Source organism: Rhagoletis pomonella, unplaced genomic scaffold (genome assembly GCF_013731165.1).
Source record: "Rhagoletis pomonella isolate Grant_MI unplaced genomic scaffold, Rhpom_1.0 Rhpom_scaffold_10062, whole genome shotgun sequence".
NCBI lineage: Eukaryota > Metazoa > Arthropoda > Insecta > Diptera > Tephritidae > Rhagoletis > Rhagoletis pomonella.
Genome location: NW_023468590.1, coordinates 1 through 5,854, shown reverse-complemented (window position 1 = coordinate 5,854; position 5,854 = coordinate 1). Strand labels below are relative to the sequence as shown.

The following is a 5,854-nucleotide window of genomic DNA, read 5'->3' as shown; positions in this document are numbered from 1 at the left end:
CCCTGCATGGTGAGAATCAGCTCATGCTGCGCTTGATCCGAACACAGTACTGGATACCTAGGGTCAAAAACTTGATTAGGTCCACAATTCATAACTGTAAGGCTTGCACGATTTATCGCAAACGCGCGCAAACTCAGTTAATGGGAATTCTTCCCAAGGAAAGAACGACATTTTCGCGAGCGTTTACAAATGCGGGAGTCGACTTCGCAGGGCCATTTGACATTAAAAGTTATAGTGGCCGAGGTTGTCGCATGTCAAAAGGATATGTCTGCCTATTTGTATGCTTCGCAACAAAGGCAATCCATTTGGAAGCCACTTCGGACTTGAGCACTCAGTCGTTTTTAGCAGCATTTGCCAGGTTCATCGCACGACGAGGCTGTCCAAAAAATATCTATTCCGACAACGGCACCAATTTTGTGGGAGCTTCTAGAGCTCTGAGAGCCGAAACAAAAGCCTTTTTAAAAGACGCCCGCGATAACACTTTGGCGAAATACGCTCACCAAATGCTTTCGTGGCACTTCATTCCCGCTTCAGCTCCCCACATGGGCGGACTGTGGGAAGCGGGAGTTAAAAGTTTTAAAAGCCACTTTACGAAAATTGCTTCCAAACACAAATACACGTTTGAGGAATTTACAACCCTATTATGCAGAGTTGAATCCTGTGTCAACTCTCGACCCCTGAGTCCCTCATCAAATCAACCAGGAGACCTGGAGCCACTGACTCCAGGCCACTTCTTAATCGGTGGACACATACTAGCTCCACCAGAAATAGACGCTGATGAAAATCGTGCCTCGATTGTAAATCGATGGCAGAGGCTCAAGGCTCTACACCACACGTTTTGCAAACGGTGGAAAAGTGAATATCTCACGGAATTGCAGAAACGCAACAAATGGAGATATCCGCAAGCCAATATGAAAATTGGAGACCTCGTGATCATCAGAGAAGATAACCTGCCGCCAAACGAATGGAGACTCGGAAGGGTAGTTAACGTTCATCTAGGTGCAGACAATAGGGCAAGAGTAGTGGACCTCATGACTGAAAGAGGACAGGTTACTAGACCTGTAGTCAAGCTGGTTCTACTACCCCCCTGTGATCAACAACACAGCGAATCGCAACCAAGTAACGACTCCATTTCGTAAAAGCCTAACTTATTCCACAACCACAATTCGCAACATAATACAGTCCACTTTATCATACGAATATAAATCATTACTGCGAGATGCTCAACAAACTATATGAATCGATTTCGTTTTGTTGATGCGCAAAAATAACTTATCAAAATAATTTCGTTTCTTTTCGTTAAAAACAAGAATAGAATTATTTTGATAATTACCTAAATGATAAGAAACTGAATTGTCTCAACAGAAACGATTGGTTTATTTTGGTAAACGCTATAATTAACGTTACAACGTGCTTTTGATATGTATACACACACACACGTACCCCAGGAAATCATTATAAACGAATGGAGTTTGCGCGAACATAATATACTACGTCCACCAAATTCAAAAAATATTCAAGATTCCTTTAATTTTATTTAAAGTATATTTTATTAGAAGCTTTCGGATAAAAAGGTTGGGAGGAGCGGTAAGTTGCCTACATGTTTTTATTCCTTCTAACCTTGCGGAATTAATACAATTGTGTCGCAATCTTTATATCGAAGAATTGCCTACATAATATGTATATGGGCTGCATGAATTCATTCAAACTTCAAGCCAAACAGAGTACAGTACATTTGAATATTTTACTTCACTTACAAAATACTCAGCGTTTGGAATTTTGTAAGTTATGAATATACATTTTGTTTTAAATTGTCTACCTTTAAATGGAAGAATGTGACTGAATGAATGGAAAACATTTAAATCATTCAAACTCATTTCGGCACACAAGTTTTCTCGTATGTAATAGGAGCGCAGCAATACATACATACATACATATGTATGTTTGTACATATGTACGAAGAAAAAATATTTCTGGATATTCATACAAAAAGTTGACATTTATATCAATTCAATTTATTTTCACTTTGTCGACACATATATCTGAGCAGCTGTTCACTCATATGTATGTTTGTACATATGTACGAAGAAAAAATATTTCTGCATATTCATACAAAAAGTTGACATTTATATCAATTCAATTTATTTTCACCTTGTCGACACATATATCTGAGCAGCTGTTCACTCATATGTATGTTTGTACATATGTACGAAGAAAAAAATATTTCTGGATATTCATACAAAGAGTTGACATTTATATCAATTCAATTTATTTTCACTTTGTCGACACATATATCTGAACAGCTGTTCACTCAGATTGAAAAAAAAAAAAAATAAAAATTTTAAGCTAAAATTATTCATTCGTTTGTATATGAATAATTCATACGCCGTTTGAATGCATTCATGCAGCGCTCTCCTACATATCACCGCAAGGGATGGTTATGGACTTTCGTCATTACGCCCGATTTACATGATTCAGATACTTTGTGTTTTCTATTTGCTTTTACACGTTTCAATTCTGTTGAATTCAAGTTTGGTTCGTTAAATGGGAAGCAACGAAAATGCCAAAAGCAAAGCAAGAAAGTTTAAACGACTTGACGGTACAGACGCATGTGTACTCGTCCCCTTTGTTCTCACCCCCTCTCTTCCACATGCGAGCAAAATGGAATTCAATACTTGAACTGTGTAAAAGCAGTATAATAATAAAAAGGTTATAGTACTCACAATATTCCGGGAAAAATTACCAGACAAATTAAGTTGGCAGAAGACGTAGTTTGTGCCACTTGACCAAATATGCAACCAGGGGTTTGTTGTGAAAAAACATTTTGCTGTACAAAAACTGATTGCGCATCCTGTTTGTTGCTCTGGTACATGCCAAAATTCGGCGGAGTTTGCATTTGTTGAGATCGCGTGGATTGGGTAAAAACGTTTCCCCCATTTGTTATTTGCTGCTTCTGAATACTTAGGTTAAATAAACTACCACCTGCGTTCTGTTGAGCTTGGGAAGAACACAAACCTACGATGGACGAAGGTTTAATTTGATGCTGCTGTAATAATGATTGGCTGAACAAACCTCCGGTCCCTTGCTGCGCGCGCCCAAAACGTCCAACAGTAACATCAGTACTTGTCAGCGTTTGACCAAATAGATTTAGTGGGGCGCCTCCTCCGAATATGGAACTAGCATTTGGAAGCTGTTGAGAAAAAACTGAAGACTGCTGATTTTGAAAATTAAAAGCTGACTGACCTCCACCAAGGATTCCTCCAGGAGTCGAAGGTGCCATTCCGCCAAATACGCATCCGGCATTGGTAGTATGACCATGATCGTTAAAAGCATCACCAAAATTTTTATCACTGCTGGATGTAGCGCCAGGTTTTTTAAATATCAATGCTGTGTCACTGGCAACGCTAATTTCAAGGCCAAATGGATTAGTTTTATTACTTTTAGTCAAACCCACATTTGTGGCGGCTTCTGAAGTTGCATCATACAATCGGCATATAATATCTACTACATGGGGTGATATCTGCGCCATTGTTTTCATTTTATTATTAGCTTCAATGGCTTCTTTGGCGAATTGTTTAACGAACTGATCGAAACAGTTTTTTTTTAGCTTCATAACATATCCATCGTATTTCGTCAAAGGACTGATCTTCTATAAAATTTGGAACACAAGGTTTATCTGTGCGACACAGATCCTGCAAGACTTCAAATTCGCACAATCGATACAGAAGTTTTGGCCAAATGCATGTGATTTGTCGTGCGCGATGTTGCAACCACTTTTAGCTAAATCCAGCATCATCTGAAATGGAAACGAAAAGATATTAGTAAGATAATAGGGTTTACATAAAAGATTCATATTATATTAATTCATATTTCACGATACTTAATGGTTGGCTTTTTCCGAGAGGAATTTGTGCTGCGAGTATCGCCTGCATACCCGAAGTTCCCAAGAGCCACGCACTTCCATTCATCATACTAAAATTCCTCATTCATCCTTCAGGCGAACTCGATTACGAGTTGTAAATGTGCCGTACTTGGATGAATGAGGGTTTTGGGTGGAATATCTCCAAGGAAAGCTAAAAGTAGAAGGTAAAAATTATCACATTAAATACTATTAGAAAAATACGCAACTTACCGCATCATAATCACTCGGGCCATTCAGGAAATTGTGATATGTGCTGCAATTGCCCTCAATGAAAGTGTCATTTTTTAAAAAATAGTGATGTGCAGAGTTGCCCCAATACTCGGTACCCAAAGTTTCGGTATTGGTAACCGATACCGATGCAATGCAATATACCTTAGTAGTAATATAAGTACACGTAAATCACCTGTCGCACAATTTCGGATCCATTTTGTTTTTTTTTTGCAGAAGAATAATAAAGGTTCACATAAAAATGAAGCGTTCTCTGAAATTTCGACAACGAATGACTTTCAGTTATTTAATTTTTGTTCTGTACCCCCTGAGGGCGCTGTGGACTCCGTACTCACAAAGAATTCCGTGCATAGCCCCTTAAAAAAAAAAAAAAAAAAAAAAAAAATAATAATAATATATATATATATATATATATATATATATATATGTATACATATTCATTTATTTATTCCAGTTGGAATTTGTAAGACATCGCCTCAAAGTTCGTTAATGAGCTTTATCTCAAAAAAAATTGCTTCCATACGTTTGGCTGTCGTTTTTGTTAGAAGTTGTATAATAGTCCGACACCGAGTGTCGAAAGTATTGGATACTTTTAAATAGGTACCGAGTAGGTATGAGTACTCATATGTGTGGACTCAGCACATCTCTAATACAAGAACGTAAATTTCAATTTACGCTCTTGGTTGACAGCGCAGCCAGGGTTCGGACTCCCCTACGATCGGTAAACTGAAAATCTACTACGCAACTCGATACCGGCGAACTACTTAGATTTGTTCGGGACAAAGCAAAGCGTATTAAATGTGCTTTTCTTTTTAATAAAATCATGAGTTATTAAATTTTGAAGGGCCCGCCAACTTAGTAATTTTCAAATAAAGCATTAAGTTGTGATACTCCCAAGCACATATGTATAGAAGCATCTGTGTACGAAAATAAACTATAATGCACGTTACTATTTCATTTCGTTTATTTCTTCAAGAGTTCGGTGCAATACGAAAACGAAACATGCCGGCCCTTTTTTGTTAATTTAAGTTAACTTGACTCTTTATTAAAAATATAAAAGTACATTTAAACACACATAAGTAAACGTGAATCTCTGTGTACATATATACTATTTACAAAATGTACAACTAAATTCAGTGCGCTCAGTACTCCGTAATTACAGTTGTAAGTGGCAGCGCCTCGTAGTCCGCCCAATCTTTGACGCGCACCATTTCCATAAGCTTGCTGCTGCCGATTTGCTCCGGACCTATAATTTATTGTTTTACAAGGCTCATCAACAAATACTATGCATGGTTTTAGTTACCTTAAATCAAGTTGTCAGGCGTTCCAGCCCACTTCCTATCTGCGATTTTTTTGGTTGCCCTTACTTATTTACTTTTGTTTTGGGTGGCAGGCCGTGTAATTACACAAATTAACAAAATGACAACACACCGATGCGAGCAGAGAAATCAAAGTCGATAACCGTGTGTCGATGCATAAACATAAGGTGCCCCACACACTTTATGCAAAACTCATGCAATATTATGCACACTATACACTATCACAAGACAGTGATATATGAGACCACCCGTACCATAAAATATACGAAATTTACAATAGCCACATATAATTAAGTTTTTTTTGCTACTCGCCACCCAACTAGAATATAAATATATAAACAAGTACGTATATCTATATAGCCAAATATACACAAAAGGGAAAAAA

The 5,854-nt window shown here is 37.6% G+C and overlaps 2 long non-coding RNA genes across 2 annotated transcripts; both read right to left on the bottom strand.

Annotated features, from left to right (window-relative positions):
• Positions 1–2,992: 2,992 nt before the first annotated feature.
• Positions 2,993–4,231, bottom strand: LOC118756376. The gene is made up of 5 exons (XR_004995121.1): positions 4,133–4,231; positions 3,881–4,073; positions 3,244–3,796; positions 3,073–3,190; positions 2,993–3,015 (listed from the first exon to the last, which is right to left on the bottom strand). It is a non-coding gene; the product is annotated as an uncharacterized LOC118756376 (long non-coding RNA).
• A 929-nt stretch (positions 4,232–5,160) lies between these two features.
• LOC118756377 lies at positions 5,161–5,616 on the bottom strand. Its single transcript, XR_004995122.1, has 2 exons — positions 5,454–5,616; positions 5,161–5,396 (listed from the first exon to the last, which is right to left on the bottom strand). It is a non-coding gene; the product is annotated as an uncharacterized LOC118756377 (long non-coding RNA).
• Positions 5,617–5,854: the final 238 nt, after the last annotated feature.